Here is a 19337-nt window from a genome sequence, read left to right on the forward strand (position 1 = left end):
CAAGACGTCCAGCACGTCCGTGGACCATGGACAGCAGCAGAGGGGCAAAAATGTACCAAGATTAAATATTTGCACGGTCAAAATCATCGACAGCTCGGGGAGCTTTGCCTGCACATGGAATATGCAACTAATCATCTGACGTCTACAATGCTCCTCCATAAATATTTCACATGCTCTCATGTAAACCTCTAATGCATTCTGTGCAAATATTCAGCGCGTGTATGCGTGTGTGTGTGTATGTGTGCGAGTGTGTATGTGTGCGAGTGTGTATTTGGTAGCCCTGGAGTATTTGATAAAATAACTAGGGCAGTTTGTTTCGTCTAAGGGGCTTACATAACATTTAATTCATAGTTCCTACATTAGCACTACATAACAGTACTGTCAACTTGATTTTAATGAACAGTGTTGCAAAATTTAAAAAGGGATTGTCAATATCAAAAATGGAAATTCATAGTTGTGTGACAGTGCAAATTGTAGACTGTGTGGAAAGTTCTTTCTAGAAAAAATAAATAGTGTTGCAAAATTGAAAAGGGATAGGCCTAGTATTGGCAAACACAAATACGAAAATTCATAAAAGTGTGACACAGCAAATCGACGACATTATTAAGAGTTTTTTCGAGAAAAAAAATTGTACAAAATTTAATAAAGTCTAGTTTTTCAATATATTAAGTGCATCAAACGAGAGAAAGAATTAAGACCACGAATATCTGAGCTGCGCAAATCTAAAGCTAAGTGCAAAATCTTTAATTATTGATATTTTTATAATAATTTTCTAAACTCCACATTCTTATTATGTTAATTGAAATCTTCAACAAACTCCATATAAAACTTAAATTAACTTTATCAAAGAACCAGTCGAATTGATGTCAATTTTTATGAAGCTTCTTAGGGGCTGCGGGCCGAAAGAGACCATAAATTAAACTATCAAAGGAACTAGTCGCATTGCAATCGAATTGCACGCAGTTATCCAATAAAAGGGTATTATAAAAAAAGTAGCAAGCACTCTCGTCGTCCGCAAGTCTGCAAGATTTAAAGCTGATTCGTAATCCGGCAGATATATAAGTATAAGTGCCCGTTAGCAGACAAGTAATTGCGCGTGGCCAAAAGAAATGTGTAAACAGCACGTTGGGTTACTTTTGGTTAGCAGTGTAGAGGGAAAGGGTCACGTGTGGAGGATAGTCATAGTTAAACGGCCCATTAAACAAGCTGCACACGGCATTTAGTTTTTGCCGCAGGCCTAATTGGCCTCATTATGTGTACACAGGAATTGCTATGCTCATTTGCGATTAACCGCACGTAGAGCATAACTAAAAAAGGCAATAACAACAACAACAAAAGAAAAATATAAACAAGACAGAAAAAATAAATATCGAAGTGCCGAAGTTTCAATACACTTGCAGCTTTAGAAAATGCATGCTTTACAAGGCATAGAAATACATCCTTATTTGACCTTGTTGTACATTATTAATTAATTAATTATTAATATTTTTTTAAGATTTGACTCCTGTATATTTTTGTTGCATTCCCTTAACTTTTTTTTATTAACCTAATGTTAATTTAATAATAATATAAATATTTTTCGATAATTAATTATATATTGAAAACAAGGTATATAAATATGAGTATGTATTATTTCTACTCATTTTTGGTATTTACTTTAATTTAAAAAAGATCTTTTTAATGATTTCAGCTTGATTTTTATAAATAAATGTTTCATTACCAGAACAAATTTCTGATTTATAGAAAAACTTTTTATTCAATTCAGATTCAGATACAGATTTTTACATTGATAAAAAAAAATTTTTAATGTTTGAAAATAATTCATAATAATTTTTGGGAATTATTGTGGTGGAAATTAGAAATAAGATTTGTCCTTGTTTTACGAAATAAATTTCTGGTTTTTAAAAACTTTTCCTTCTTAAGGGCTGTGTTTTGAACATATATGAACTGCGCCTACAAAACTGATAGAATTTGTTGCATAGAAATACAGGCAGAGAGAGAGAGAGAGAGAGAGAGAGATAGAGATACAGATACGTGCTTCACATTCTCTAATACATCAAGTATTTCACAATTCTATTAGTAAGGGTAAGTAATTAAATACCCTTTAAAAACATTTTTTAGACACATTTCAAAACGAACAGAAATACGATTTCTCCCATCAGAGCTGCAATCTAAATTGATTGCAACGGCGAAAAACGATGTTGAGAAAAGCACTTCCATTCAGATTGTCAAGAAACATAATTTATTTACTCGATCAAATGTGTTCTACTACGTTTAACTAACATGCCCCTGTAAGGGTATGAAAAAAGAGATAATTTTTGCTTCAAATCAAGACAAAGTTATGCATGGTATCTCCATATACCCAGTACCCCACTCGAATTTGGTAGAACAATTTTCGCACACTTGCCGCGGGCGAAATCTTTTGTGCTTTTATCAGCCAGACATTTAGAGGGATTCAACTCACGGAATAACCCGCATTTGTATTCCGCTAAAGAACGAGCTAATTTAACGTTGAGTAGAAAATCAAGCCGCAGGTCGAAAAATACCAAAAAAAAAAAAAAATATATGTAAAGAGAAACAGAGAAAAGGTATAGTCAATTGGTACAGCAAAAGTATTAATTACATTTGCCAAGGGGGGCCACACACAGCAAGTGTTGATAAATTAATGCAGGTTATGTTAGCAGCAAAAAAGGTATTCTGCATAGATTCCTAAAATTTCATATCTTGTTACAAACAAATATTTTGAATTCTAAAGTTTGTTTTTTGACAGTTAACGAGGTCGTGTATTGAGTAACAAGAAGGGCTTTTCTTTGTTACAAATTTTTTATTTCTTATTTTTTCAACTATTCCAGGTTCATTCAACATTTTTTGCTGTCACATTTCCTTCTTTTATAACTATTCAACATGAAGTAGCCAATAAATTTTAATGCTGGGCCTCTTTAGAGCTTGCTGCTTTCGTTAAGACGCGCCTAGTAAACTGGCCCAAAGGGGTTTATTAAAAATGTATAATTTAATACCAGTAGCCAAACTCATTTTGCATAGCCGCACAGCACAGCAGGTAAAAATTTCTTTTATGCTTTGTATAATTGTTTGCCTCTTGAGTTTACGTTTAGGTGAGCTAATCTTGTTGAGGAGTTTCTGAGGTATAGAAAAGCGTTAAAAAAATGCATATATATTTTGATTTAAGAAACTGCTGTTTCGAATTATAGAAATTGTTTGGAGGCTTTTAACTTCAAATTATATGTCTTTTTAATCAGTTACTTTTGAGAATTTTTCCTGTAGTTTTTTAATATCACTTACAACCCTTTTCAGTTGGCATATATATATTTTAATATTTTAGATGTACCTTAATGAAAGCAAAATTATTTATATATTCATAAACCCAAACCCTAGCTTAACTTTTAACATTTATTAAAATTTTTAAACTAGCATACATTTTGAGTGAGAATTTATGCAATCATTTTGGTATTTAGGAAACATTTTGTGCACAAAAAAAAAAAAAAATTATTATAAGCAAATGCGATTTAACATATTAAAGCCATAAAACGCTTTGGGCGGCTGTAGTATGCCTCGTCAGGCACATGCAACATTCGGAGGCAGAACCAGCCGAGCAGCGCGAAAAGCAGAGCTCATGCTGACATTGTTTATAAGATTAAAAACAGCAAAACCACCGCAAAAATGTCTGGCTGACTGCCTGGCAGCAGACTTTTCACTCAAGTTTGTCTCTCCTCCCTCTAGAGTTGCTATAGAAATATGTCACAGCATGTGAAAGTGAGAGACAGCGACAAAAACCGAGGTGTAATATCCTGTTTGACAAACACCCAAAAAAAAAAAAAAAAAATAAATAAAATAAACAAAAAAAAGACAGAACAATGTTTTGTGCGCACAGGATGCGACACAACCAAAAAAATGTATTTTTAAGAATGGCAAATGCTAACTCACCGCTGGTGGTCGCTTTCCAGGCAGCTCTCTGCAGCTTATTTTGTGATTTCGAGTGTTCTTTATTAAAAAAAAAAAAGTAAGAAAAAAAGACAAGGATATCTGAAGTATTGCGTCAATGGCTAACGAGCATGTTGTCCAGCATGCCAGATAAAAGTTGGCATCGTGTCCAAAAATCCAGCGTGATTTACATCGTTTCACATCAATCCACAGCAGATGTATATAACCAAGGCAGAACAAGTTGCCCACAGGCCATTTGCTCATTTGTATAGACACAAGTCATGTGTCAATATATGCCCAGTTTACCCGCCCCAAACATCAGCCGCCAGGCTCGCTGTGGCAATTGCACTGAATATGGTAATCATGTGCCTGAATATGGTAATTTGGCCTGTACAACTAAAACTTGTACAATTGGGAGCAAGTTCTATACGTAACCACAGCCGCGCTTTTATGTTCGTTTTGTGAATCTGGTTTTCCACATCTTGATTTTGGTTTCCCAAATGGAAATGCGGAGTTTAATTAATTATTTAAATCAAACTTTTTTACTTTTCTTAGAATTATTTTAATTTAAATAAGTTAATTTACCACTCAATTTTTTGGAGAAAATAAAAATAATTGCGGTTTCGGTTCGGCTCTTGTTGCTTTAACATATGATTCATAGTCAAAGTATGATTAATTCAGCTGTTGTTGCCTTGAGCTATGATTCCTGGTCAAAGTATGATTCATAGTTGTAAAATCGGACTCGAGTCTGTGTTAAGTCGCACATCTTTTGATATGTATATTTTATAAATTTCTTAAACATAATTATTTTAAAGAAATTTAACTAAATTTCGCGCATTTATGAGAAAATGAATAAAGATGAGCACATATTGAAAGGGTTTTTAAACAAAATTTCATGGAATTTTCTGCAAATATTTTGCTCTTCATTTCAAAAGATATCTACAGATCCAAACTATAAGCCGTAGCCACAACAACAGCAAATAAATAATAATAATAAAAAAAGAGAGAGAATAAGTAAAACTAAATAAATAATGCAAACTCTTGACGCCAAAACTGGCGACTGGTCCCCGAGTGCATCAGCAACGGGCACACAAATCCGCTTTAACTGGCAACTATGGCCAGGGGAAACAGACAGCCAGACCAGACAGACAGGGAGAGGAGGGGCGCTGCGCCAGGAAGTCAGCTAGTCTGCGAACAATTCAAGCAGCCATCCATTCCATTCAGTCATTCATTCATCCATGCGCTGGCGCGAAATGAAAAAGAATGATGCAAGTCGTAAGTGACGGTGGGTAAAATTGCAAAAATATGAAAGACGGCCAAATGCATTTAAGACTGATTCGTTCAGAGACGACCCGCCAGTGCTAACTTCTTAGTCCTGATTCCTGTGCCAACAACAACAAGTACAGTCGACTGTCATATTAACGCCACGTTGAGGCAAATTTAACCGCGACTGTTTGTCACTTTTGAAGTGCGTTGCGAATTGCTGCTGCGCTTTGATTGAATTTAACTTTGAGGCGCCGATAACTAAATTTGTCGCTTAGCAGCAACTAAAATTAGATTTTACCCATACAAAATAAAAAAACAGTCGTGTTGTGGAAAGTGCTCGATTAAGAGATACTGTGTACACAACTGAGAAGTATCTGCATATTTCAGTTTATTATATTTCAAATTATTATATATTATATCATGTGTACCAAAAAGTAATCACGTACCAAGAATCCAAAGTGTACCTAAAAGAACTTACGTTTCTGTACGTAAATTTAAACATGTACCAAGAATCAAAAATGAACCTAGCAAACAAAAATGTAAAACAAAGCAAGATCTGAGTCTACTTATAAAAATATAGAAAAAAGCTTATTATAAAGCTTGAATAGAACTTGGCATATTATTCAGATTACATAGATGAGGCTTGGGAGAACTTGTGTATCTACATTTGGCATGACCATTTTTAAAGAGGTACATTTTACACCTGCTACAAGCAACATTTACACCCATTTATCAGTCATTTGTAATGAGTATTCAAATAAATAATCATGTTTATGGCCTCTAGTTGAAGGGATTTTCTAATAGGTTTAATGCACTTGCAGTTCGTTCAATTGCACAAATTTGCAATCGCATTGAATTAATCATGTACCCACGCCCACCGACCACCGCCCACTCATTTCCGTTTGGCAGTCGTAAAAATTCACTTGTCGACTGCATTTTGAAAAATTGTCCTTCACTTTGGCGGAGTTTGTGCACTTTTCATTTAGTTTGCTTTGGCTTCCGTTTACTTAAGCTGACATTTTTTAAAAGGCGACTTCAACTAAATTTTTAGTTAATATTGCAGAAAATCAAAGGTAAAGGCAAATTAAATTTTCTCCTCCTCCTCCTAGCTCTACCTACAACATTTATTCCCTTGCGATGCGGCCTGGCGTATGTGGGTAATCAGATTTAAAGGCATCTCTCAAAGGGCAGGTATAAATAAATTGACATAAAAATGTCGCAAAGTATCAGCAAGTAGCATAAGATTGGGGGCACTTGTGCGCTGATATTTTAAGTTGAATTTTCGAATGAGTAAAGTTTTCAGTAACATATACCAGGCAGAACTCTATATATGTTGTGCAATTTATTTATATATACATAGAGGAATATGTAAAGGCTGTAGTCCAATTGCAGATAAAATATTCTATTATATTATTAAATTATCCTAATAAAGTATTTTAACTTTTTACACACTAGCTACAAAATTAACTAAAAATTAGCATAAAATTATATTTAAATAAAACATTTTTCATGGGAGCTGAATAAACAAACAAAACAGATAAGAATTTTTCTAGCATATGAGGGAAACTTCTGTAAAATGGATATTAAAATTGTATTTTTTTAACTTAATCTGAATATTATAACTTTTTATTCTTAATTTAATGGTGTTTTCTGATTTTCATGCATAAACAATTTATACCAGGAAAATAATTGTATGATATTTATGAAATTTTCTAGAATATTTGAAAAACTTGTTTTTACAATGAATATAATAATATTAATAATAATAAAATTAAAAAAAATTTGTAATAATGATTTTAATAATAATAATTAATATAATTATGATAATATTAATAATTATAATAATAATAATATTAATAATAATTAATATAATCATAATTATAATTAATATAATAATAATAATAATTAATATAATTATTATAATAATATAAATAATTATAATAACAATAAAATTATAATAATAATAATATAAACCTAAAATATAATAATAATAATATATTAATAAATAATAATTGATATAGCAATATTATAATAATAGTAGTAATATAATAACATTTTTAATTTTGCTTAATACATGTTTGTATTATTCGGTGCTAAAAATATTAACCTCTTCAATCAGTAGAAAATTAGGTATATCAAAAAATACATACATAAAAAAAATTCGACTGTAGATCATATTTGAACGATAGACGAAAAAAATAATTTGGCTTTCATAAAAAACCTGATAGACAACATTCCTCGAAAATAACCCTTAATTAATGCAGCTAACTCCTTTCAGGCAGCAAGTAATTCAATAAATTTCTGTTCTTTAAAATTTCTTTTCTGACCAAAAACCAGCACAGATTTTAATTTTCTAAGCAATTTGATTGGTAAGAACAATTTTCATATGAAACCTTATTTATCTTTGCCCCTCTTCGAGATTTTTTTGGTTGCGCGTCAGTCAAAGTTATAAACTCATTTGCGTGTTGGTTTTGTCACGCGTTTGCATCCATCAGCGGAAAACTGTCAAATTTTTGCACTCAGCACAGTTTTGGACACGATTACCAACATGTGTACATAGTGAAAGTGACGGGAAGAGATGGAAAATGTAAAGCTATGAGAAATATTTTGCCGCTGCATTAGAGCCAAATACTAAAACAGCAGAGCCACAGCCAATGTCAGACATGTCGCGGTGGCCACTATGCTGATCTACTAATTACAAACATGTCAGTGGCCAGGTCATGGAAAAAGCGGAGTTCGTCCAGAACAAGAGTACAGAGAGCGTCAGATTCCACTCATCATAATCAACGCGATGCTGGAAACTTGACTTCATTTTGGCTCACATTTGGCACTGATGTGCCATCAGCAGCTTTTGCTGGTCAGTTGTAATTTGGTAGCGCATTTTGGCAACATGAAATTTGATTTTGGCGCGGAGAAACCAAGCTACACACACACACCCACCACACATGCACACACACACACACACCACAGACAGTGTTGGATAATTATGATGCATGTAAGGTTATGGCAGGTTCGTTGAACCTTTTGCTGCTGTAGCTGGGCTCCTGAGCTGTGCAGGACAAAAGGAACCAGCTGCCTTTTGTTGACATGCTCGCCAAAAAGGACACAGACAATTGTAGTTTAGAATTTATTAAGTGCTTCCTGCTGAGACACAGTCAAGATGAGCTGCCAGGATGCACTTACAACTGTTGCCAGGCTTTTAACCTCAGACATGTTGACTCACACGCTTGCCCCCGTGCCGCTTTTGCCCCCGTGCCTCACGTATTCGAGATCCTTGCTGCTCATATTTTAGCCAAAGTTCGTCCTTCCTGTCATGTTGCTAAGTATCCTCGTATCTGCTACCAAGTGCACTTAATGCAAATGTCTGGTCTTTTAATTGACACACTTCAGCGTATTAGAAATCCGAAATTTCGAGTACTACTCCATATGAAACTGGCCTTGGTAAAGACTTCAATGTTTATGGCACTCAGATATTTGATAGGCTTTGCGTATTTGAGGATTGACTGAAGATTCGCAAATTAATTATTGTCCATTAAAATTTTGCTTTGTATCGGTAACTTCTTCGCGTTATTCAACACTACTAATAGGGTGACCAGGGTCTTTAAAAACTGTAGTAGAAACCTGCCTAAACTTATTATTTTAATTTGTAATGAATGCGACTAAAAACTTGAACATGCCCAGAAACATGTATGAATGTAAAAAATATAATTATTTAGTTCTTACTTAAAGCGAAATTCGTGTAACCGTTTCGCCGACAGGGCAAATTTATACATTAAAAAATTTTAGAGTGCTAATCAATTTTTCGAATTGAATAGATTTAGAACGTTTTTCTGGCATATTTAATACCTAGTCAAAATCAAATATGCATGCAGCACAGTTTAAAGCAATTTTTATTGAAAGCCAAGAATAATTCATTATTATTATTGAAACTTTAAGCACAAAAGAACACTTTTAGTTCGTTAGTGTGAAAACATGTGTTTTCAATTTGAGCATAAACTAAAAATTAATTAACAATTTTATTGCAAGCGTGGCTTTATTGTTTTTCTATTTTTTCTCTCTCTCTCTCTCTCTCTCTCCATCTCTCTGACCTGTCTGGACAATTTGTTAACGACCGATTGAGAATACACACACACACATGCACACAGATATACGCGCACACACTTGTGTATGCTCTCACCTAATTAGTTGTCATTTTTGGTTGCACATTTCTAGGTCCAATGCCCAATTCTGTTTGTCCCAGTTCGAATTGCAGCCCTTGGGCGCACAGAAATTTGCATGACATTTGTGTTTAAATATTTACGGCAACTATTCATGACAAAAGTTGCAGCCCTCGTTTCCGTCTGGTTTGTTTTTGTTTCAGTTTTGTTTGCCTATTTTGCATATATTTATGTGGCCAAGGGAAGAGGAGCATGTTAAATTAGTTTAGAAATTGTTGCCGCCATAAATATATTTGCATTTTCGTCGGTCCGGCAATCTGTGAATCTATGGAATATGCACACAATATGTTTGCTGATCCAACTCATTGTGTGAAGCTTGTAATTATTGTGAAGCCTATGGACACAACACTGAGATTTGATTTCAAAAAGAAATGGAGATGGAAGTAAATGTGTAGACATTAATTTGCAACTTCTGCTCTAATATTATAAATTATTTGTGATATATATACTATATACTTATAACAATATTGTATACAAGAATGCCCAAGCTATAATTAACAGCTGCAACTATTGGCAATATAGTTTGAACCGGTGACTTCTCTTTAGCTTCGGCTCGTTGAGCTGGTTCAAATGAGGCCCAAATTATTTATGCTTTAGGTCTCTCTCTTAATCAATTTTAGCTGGAAACTGTTTGGGTTATCAGACAAATTTAATACCCATTTCTATACCTTTTGCTTATATATAAAATCTAATCTTTAATAAGAAATTTTGAATGCCAGCATTTTTTGTATAAATCCACAAAAAATATACATGAGCCACACTTTTCTCAAAATTTACTCGACTGCACAAGATGTGCACACAAAGCTCCTCAAATACGCTCCATTAAGTGCATCATTTCGTGGTGCTTGCCACGCAATCACAGCTACAATTGAGTGCTCCCGGCTTAAACGCCTTGCAGTATGCAACAAGTTTTTGCTGCGCTCCTTATGCAATTACATGCACCAACATTTGCAAGAACTTTACACGCAACTTTGACTCTTGCCATCGTGACAACTAAAAAGTGCTACCTCTTCCTTTTCAGCTTGTATTTTTTGGCTTCTTATGCGCGTTTCCATTTCACGTGGTTGCCGTTGGAGACGTTTGCCAAAGGATTTGTCACGTGCCATTTGCGGGATTGTTTTCACGCTGCTTTGAAAACCACCGCCTTGGCAAAAGAGTAAAGCTGCGGCAGTTTGGTTGGATGAAATTTTAACAACTATGTGATAAGCGCTGGCATACCTTGGATAATCAGTGTCAAATCACATTATCAGAGTATATCTGTTGCGGAATCAAGTCCATCTTTCTGTTCAAAACTGAAAAAATTTTTATGGATTTAACATTTTGATCTTGTATTGGATCCTTTTTTGTTTTAGTTCTAACAGGTTAGAAGCGGAATTATCATTATCCGTACACTTTCTTCAATATTTTTTCAATTGATTTCGACTCATTTCGATTTAGCCTATATTTAGAATACTTGAAACTTTTATTGAAATTGTGTATCAAAATCATTTATTTATATACAAATAAGAATGCCATGGGGAAGTGAAGCGCTCTTATTTGTGTTTAAAATTCATGTTATATAATTTGTATATACTTATATACTCTTTGTGAAAACTGTAAACAAATACTCAACAAACTTGTTTGGTGTTTTTAAATAAAACACTATTATTCCAGCTTTGTATAGTTTTTAGCTAGAAGGGTTTAAGTACAGCCCCTGAAACAGTTATGGTATAAAGCAGTGTATAAATTCCCCTCAGCGAACCATATTCAACTCATTTGTGAGGAAAACCCACTGTAGATAAAGCAGTGCACCCGAAGTTTCCCCTGTTGAAACTAATCCTCTTCAGCGAAACATTTCAAGAAACTCACCACGAATGAACCCCTGCAAGACTCTCAGCTCTTTACCGGCAAACACCTGTTGCATGTTTATGGTGAAAATTCACCTTTACCGTGCTACAGATGGGGGTGCACCACCTCCTTCTCCTACTGCTGAGCAAACATGCGCAAAGAGTAAGGATTAAAACGATTCGAGTCGCATTTTTGGTCAACAAATTTATTTGCTCGATGCGTTCGATGCACTTCGTGTGTCCCACTGCATTTAACACAGATCCCAAAGTGCAATAAAAACGGAATATAACGAGTCACAGAAGCTGTTGCAAATCAGTTCAACAATTACGCAAAGCAAATTTATAACTGCGAGTTAATAAATAGCTATTCAATATTTTGACTTATATATTTCCAATCTATTAATAATTTTCCTGCCATCACGTGTTTTCCTGCTATTATGTTTCTTCCATTAACAACTTCTTCATATCCTTTGCGTTTTCTTTGTTTTCATGCTGTTTCATGCTGTTTTTACCCTAGTTAAGGATAGCATATATATTTTTCGTTATATTTCCGGCTACAATTTTTCTGCTTCGCCTGTTGTTGTTTTTGTTTTTCCCTGTTTATGTTTTTCTTTCGGCTGTCTGGGACGAAGTTCTGACTGCATTGGAATTCACGTGTTTATTTTTGTTATAAACACGTACGTACACATATATTTATGTGTATCTAAATATGCGCGATATAATTATACTTGTTTTTTTACTGAGTTATGAAATTGAAGCACGATTCAAATTATAATATGGCAACTTTAAGTTGAACTTAAAGATGCAAGCTCAGCATGTACTTAATCTAATATCGTTACAAATACAGCATGAACTAAATCTTAACTAGAAAACCTTTGATTAATCGATCAATTTAAAAGACTACTCTTTACATGCTCTTCACTTAAGTGTTGTTTCTTTATTTAGAAGTTGGTTTAACAATTATTTTTAAGGCTGGAGCATTGTTTCACAGTTAGGATCTAATTTTTTGTACGAAAGTATGAACCAAGTGTTCTTTAATTTTATTATACCCTGTATCTGGTTAAATAGGGGTTTCTTGCAATTATGCAAATGTATGTAAAGGGCAGAAAGCCACCAACTCCGAGCCCATTAAATTGATGTATTCTAGTTGATCGAGTCATGCCGACAAAAACTTATATATCATGTAGATTTCCCGATAGGTTTCACCTCCACCAGGATGTGAGTTCTGGTTTATAACGAATCAAATATCTTAACTTTGTTGTCCCCGTTCCGTGAAAAATAAATAAAATTGATTTTTTTTTTGTAGATATTTCAAGGGAGACCAAAATTTAAGCTATGTCAGCACAAAAGCAGACAATTTTGCACATATTGACACAATAATAATGCAATTGCCATGGTAGAGTGTCATTTTGTGAAAAGTTTTCTGTTTCAAGCGATTTGCCTGCATTTAACAAAAATATTAACTTTTTTTGTTTTTGCTTTTCAATTTTTTTTTTGCGGCAAACTAATGCAATAACATTCAATGGCCGCATAGAATTATTATTGCGTAAGTTTTTTTTTTAGTTTTCTGCTTTTCTATCCTTTTTATTATTGGCTCATGCAATGCTCTTGTTATTGAGCTGGCTTTTTGTGCGTTCTCTGGTTTCTGTTTGTAATTTCGTTGTTTACTTTTGTGACTTGTTTTTGCAAATTTTTATAGAGTACATAAAAGCTTTTGGTCAGGAGTTTTGGCCAAACACGACTATTGGCATATAGGTTTTTGCGTTTTTATAATTCGCATTTAAATACCAAATGGTAGTGAGGGGGGGGGGGGGGGGTCATTGTTTTTATTTGCCAATTAATGGACATATTGTTTGGACTATGGCTTTGAACAAACCCATTGAGTATTATGAAATTTAATTTTTGTCATTACTTTTTTTTTTATATTTTTCCCATTACAAAGTTATCAGTTTGTGGCATTTTCAATTAATGTCAGTGCATGTTTTCAATTTGTTCAAATCCAATTTGCAGTGTTAAGCAAATGCGTGTCTGTGGTTTTTATTTAGTTATTTTTCTTTAGTGATTCACTAAAGTGCCAGCTATTTAAAAGCTTTGATTGGCAAATATAAAATAAAAGTAATATTCAGAAAGTTGATCAAATTTTCTTGTGGGGATTATTATGAATATTTGGCAGGGCATCTATTGGGTCAATTAGTTGAGATTTTTGAAGAGCTTGCATAAAATTAATCAACTTTGGCTTGATGAATTAAGAGCACTATTTAATAAGCCTTATCAAATGTAATAGTGGTTGATGGCATAGGCAAAAAGCAAAGTAATTGGGATTTTAAAACACCTTCAAAGCAGCTTTATTAAGTAAGATTTGAATATTTAAGCTAATTTCTCGGCGCTTTATTTAATTGGCAGAAGATAATAAGCTGAGCATAACGCTTTAAAGAGAGCTCAATTAAAAATGTTCATTAAATAAATAGCTATGTTATGTTACTAGTTCAGGTAAGATAATCTTTCAAACAGCTTCTTAATGCATTTAAAATATTTTATAGTAGTCCGAAAGTGAGCAAGTTGAGCTAGCAGCGAGCTAAAAGCTTTTCAATACCTATTTTTAGTGAGCTTTTAAAATTCTTTCTTAAAGCAAATCTTATTGTGTTAAGGATTAGTTAAAATAATATTTAAAAAACAAGAAAGCTGATATTTTTCAAAACTGGATATTTTATAAATAGCTTATCTTATTGAGCTTCGACCATTATCATCACTAAGGAATCCTTTGTTATGTAGAACTACTTTATGCGTGAGGCAAAACAAGTTTATGCAATGTAAAATTATGCATTTATTTACGCTTCATATAATAAAACATTATTAGAACTAGTAAATAGCTTTCATAGTTATTAAATAATGCTTTTAACCTTATGCCTTATATTTCGTCTTAAAGATCAGTTTTAAGCGAATTAAGATTTGATGTATTAAGCAGACCCTAAGAAATTCAACACATTGAAGTTTTTCACATACAAGTATAAGCTGCTTAGAAATAATTGAAGTTATGACCTTGCTTAAATTAAACAAATATTTCTGCTGCTCTTTCAATAGCTTTCTAAGAGCAATTAATTAACAGCCCAACCCAGTTTTACCCCTGTCTACATAAGCATTAAAATCGCAATAAATCATCGAACATTAAGCAAATTTTTGCTGCACATAAAATTATTCAAGTAAAAAAGAAAAAACAAAACTATTGAACAACTCGAACCTGAGCCAATGATGGAACGGGCTGCGCAGTCTGAAAGGCGCGCCAGTTGTAATCGTGATCATAATAATCCTAATAATAATAATGGCCATTAGGGAAACGTTGAACCGGCAAACCATTTTGGCCATTGAATTCAAGTCGTGCGGAAATTATTCATTATAAATGTGGTGTGCGGGGATAGTAAGGGCAAATGGGCGAAAGTGGGGCCAAGTGCCCGGGAACCTGCACCCAAAATGCCAGCAAATCAATTCACAAAAAAAAAAACCTGCGCAATGCTTTTCCTTGACTGCATTGCATAAGCGAAAGGAAAATCCGAATAGGGAAAACAGGCAGGCGTCGGGCAGTAGATGTGGGCCAGGACCTCGTTCTGGCTTGGCATGCAAAAGTATTTGCGGAATTTCAACGGCTGACAGTTCGCGAACCGAAATGCGTGTCTATATCGTATTACATGCAAATATATACGAATTTAATGAATTTAATGCTACGAAACGAAACAAATTGAATTGCGCAAAAACTTTGACGTAAAAATTAAGGAAAAACATGAGGAACTTTAAGCACCAAGAGTGGTTCGAGTTGGGGATTTCGTTGAGGAACGAGCTGGCAACAGTTTAGCAAATTCGCAGCACAAGTCGGGATTATCACTTAAACGCCGCTTCTCGGCTACTGCAAACAGGAAGCGCAAGGATGCAGTCAAGTGAGGGCCGCGCGAAAACTTCAAGAAATAAAGAGGAGCAGGACAAAATAAAAAAAAAAAAAAACATGAAATGGAAGAAAGAGAAATCAAATAAAATAAAATTCCACACTAAATCGTTGTAAGCGTGTTAAAATAGAGAAATGACCAGCTAGCAGCGCAACGCCCACCGTTTGAGAGATGGCTTCATGGCGGGTGTATCCTTAGAACATGACAACTTATAGTCAAGGACATCATGCCCAGTTCACGGTATCATCATCCTCATCGTCGGCAGCAGCCCTGCCTTTGGATAGCTTCACTTCATTTAAAGGCCACTTGTCAATGCGCCCCATTGTGCGAGGCTGTTGTCGCGGCAGTCTTTTTTTTTTTTGTCCATTATTTTCCTATTTTATGCTCTTTGGTATTTTACTTTCTCTTTCTCTATTTGCCTACCATTATCTGTTTAACGCTTAAAATGCTTATTTAATTTTAAGCATATTGTTGTCGTTCCTCGAGGAATGCTCAACTTTACTTTGCATAATTTTAAACATCATCCTAAATAACTAACAATTAAAGCAAAAAAATGATTTAACTGGTTTTAAGCATGATAAACTGTTTTAAAATAGCTTCTTTTATTTCTTATTGAGTCGTATTTGTAATTCGTTTTTCAGCAATATTCGTGAACGTTTTATGTATTTATATTTTGTATGATTTTGAAGTATCGTGAAAAATATTTATAGTTTAAAGTTGATGATATTTTTAGTTTAAGAAACTTATTTTAGAAGCATGCTTGTTTTTTCTACTGTTCTACTTTGACTTGTGCTTTATCACTTAATATTATTCCTCTTACAGCGATATTCGTAAACGTTATTAATATTTATATGTTGCATAATTTTGCAGTATCGTCATTAATTAAGCGTCAAAAATTTTTTATATTTTAAATTTTGTTTTGACATCTGATTTTCTTATTCCGCTTTCAGCGATATTAGCAAATGTTTTGTTGCGCTTCTTTAACGTAACAGTTGAACCTTTATGCAGTTTAATTTTACATAATCTATTTATTTTTGATATGAATAATAAGATAGTTAAGTAAACATATTCTAAATCGGTTCGATTAATGTTAGTGCATTTCACCATTTCTTTATAAAATTGTTTAATAATACTTTGCAGTAGTCCGACTTTTTGTTGCAGGCAATTTAAATTACGGCTTCCTACGAGTCGGAACTCATTAAGATATAGCTGCCAGGGGATATATCGTTCAAAAAGCGAGATTTTGTATAACAAATTATTTTCCTTTTTTATCGATATATTTATTATAATAATTACGAGTAACAGTATTATCATAGCTCATAAACAATATTAAATAGTAAAAAACCTTTAAATATTTTCTTAAGCGAAATACTTTTTTGCTTTTTAAATATCTCTTCTAAAGAAGATTTATTCATATATAACCTATCTTAATCCAAACCTGGCAGTAGCATTGAAATATTTTCCAACAACTCTTCAGCTTCGTCACTGCATAGAACACTGCTCGATTTCGTTTAAATACAGAAACTACGTGCAGACTTTTAATTATACAGAATCTCGCCGTACAGTAAGCTGATTGATCGCATTAAGTGTCTACAAAGAGCAACCCTCTTCCTCCTACCTCTGCCGATAAACATAGCAACTGTATTGCAACAGTAACTGGTAGAAACTTTGTAGCTGGTTTTATGCCCACAATAACCGCAACAAAAAGTTTTTAGTCCACTTGACTCAAAATGCGCTTTGCCACACGACTTTACAGGCAACACAGTGGCTCACCTAACTGATTGAGCCGGTTGAAAGGGGGGGTTCGAAGGGCGGTGCATTGCACACAATTCAATTCAATTGAAGTGTTTTTGCACTTAAAAGTTTAAACTTTAATCCTTCAATAATATTATTGCTCGAGTGCAAAGTTTGAGCAGCTGCCGAGCCCCCGTCTTCCGCTCCCTTCCACTTGACAACCACCAATAACCAGCTCCAACCACCTCACCACCCATCTACCCACTCTGCATGCTTTCAATTATACGTAGAGGGTATCGAAATTTTGCCTGCGGCCAGGAAAGGCGCGCACACCAATTGCCGTTCGGCTCATTGGCCAAGTTAAGGGGAGCTTTTAGCAAAATTTGCATTATTAAATCCCTTACAGTGAGTCCACCACATTGGCCCACCTTAGCGGGCTTATGCACCACAATCGCCTTGTATTAACGCATTTAATTATGAGCCAACAACAACTGCAACAACTGCAACAAACTGGCTTGTCCTCTCGTTACTGGAACAAGGTTAAGCATTTAAGCACTTTAAATTTTCACCGATTTTCTGCATCGAATTTTTGGTCGTATTTCTCGTGTCACTTTGCGGCTGCATTCTGTGCTATAATTAGCTAATTGATTTCAATTGGTGTATCGTGGCTTTTTTGGACGGTCTCGGTGGTTTTGTGTATACATCAAAATGTGGTTTGCCGACGGTTCGTGCTTTTTGTGTGTTGACTTTAAGCACTTCAACTAAATGGCTCTTTGCGGCCTTGAAGCTTGAGGTGAACAGTTGACGATTTGCAAAATTAAGCTCTTTAAATTTGTTCACTTTTAATCGAACAAATTCAAGGGACATCAAGTGAAATATGCGCAACATTTTACTCAATGTAGGACCCTTATTTATACTGCGAAAACGAAACTCACTACTGACAAAGTATTGTATTTTACATAATTTTCAATCATTTTAACTTATATATTATGTTCTAATACATTTAAAAAAAAACGTACAAAAATATTCGTTTCTTTCCGAATCTTTCTAGTTATCTATGATATTCTATTATATATATATATTATATTATATATTATGTTCTAATACGTTTTAAAAAACGTTCAAAAATATTCGTTTCTTTCCGAATCTTTCTAGTTATCTATGATATTCTACCTCACCTATGTACTTAATAATTATATACATACTTAGTATGTTTTGAATGCCTCTAATATAAATCTTCCGATTTTTTATTATATCCTATCTCACATTTTTACCAAATAATTATATACATACTTATAAGTAAGTCTTTAATGCTCTTAATATTAATCCTTTAAAATATTTTAAATACTTTTTGAATGTATCTCAAGTTGATCGATTACATTCGGACCAAACCAAATATTTAAAGTCTTGAGGAATATCCTTACTTACTTATTGCTGTTCTTAATACATATTATATACTAGAATACCTCTTTTATGATTAATTTTTAATTCATTAACCTTTTTTTACAATATATAAAACATATCCTTACTTAAATCTTAAAATAATAGTGTTCATACTGTCTTAAAAGTTTCTTAAGAAATTTATTTTACCAAGATACATATAAATAGTATATAATTTAAAAATTTCATTTTTTTTTTATCTCAATCAATTTCTAGTTTATATTAACTTTTCAATGGCTAAAATTTAAAACTTCATTCAGTCTGAACCGAGTAAATTAATACTTCAAAACTATCTTGGTCATACATTTTATATACTAAATATTTATTTATTAAACAACATTTTTTCTTAAAATAGTTTTTAAAATCATTAAACGTATCCTTATCTACTTTTGAAATATATTCAACAGTTTATTACTGTTTAAGTATTTAACCTGCTTATTTTATTTAAGCCTTAATTCAAACCAAATATACTTTATTTTCCAAACTTTTATTTAAATGTATGAATTTTGGTTTATACCACCTTTATCTCAGCTACCTTTTTATCTGCGAAATATGTATATGCACTACTTTATATGTATATGCACTACTTTATACTCTAAATACTTTTCAATCTATTTCAACCTTAGTGGTTATTCACTTCTTTCCAACATGAACAACTACTAAGAACTTTCGATGCAAACCGAGTATATAAAGACCTTAAATTTATACCTTTATAATTATATATAATACTTTCTAAATATGTTTATTATATAAAATTTAATTTAGGACTTTCACTTCCTTAGATTTGTTTATATCGATATTAACAGCGCGATCTTAAACCACCAATTAAAATATTATTTTAAGTATATACAGCGAACACAAGCTTTCGGTACAAATCGAATATTATTATTATTATTTTGGCGACTTTTCCCATTTTAAGTATTTAATTGGATTCTATAAGAGCTAGATTTATAAAATTTTATCATTTTGTTTTACACATG

At 33.3% G+C, this 19337-nt stretch overlaps 1 protein-coding gene across 1 annotated transcript in view; it reads left to right on the top strand.

Annotated features, from left to right (window-relative positions):
* The first annotated feature begins 694 nt into the window (after positions 1 to 694).
* Ca-Ma2d (Ca[2+] channel Muscle-specific alpha2/delta subunit) overlaps positions 695 to 19337 on the top strand; it is a 68695-nt gene continuing 50052 nt past the window's right edge. The window contains exon 1 of the mRNA XM_064685990.1: positions 695 to 732. The gene's annotated coding sequence lies outside the window, so the exon portion shown is untranslated. The remainder of the gene's footprint in view (positions 733 to 19337) is intronic.

The sequence above is a fragment of the Drosophila montana genome, unplaced genomic scaffold (assembly GCF_035044405.1).
Source record: "Drosophila montana isolate Dmon_TW-CO22-7 unplaced genomic scaffold, ASM3504440v1 contig_312_1, whole genome shotgun sequence".
In the NCBI taxonomy this organism is placed as follows: domain Eukaryota; kingdom Metazoa; phylum Arthropoda; class Insecta; order Diptera; family Drosophilidae; genus Drosophila; species Drosophila montana.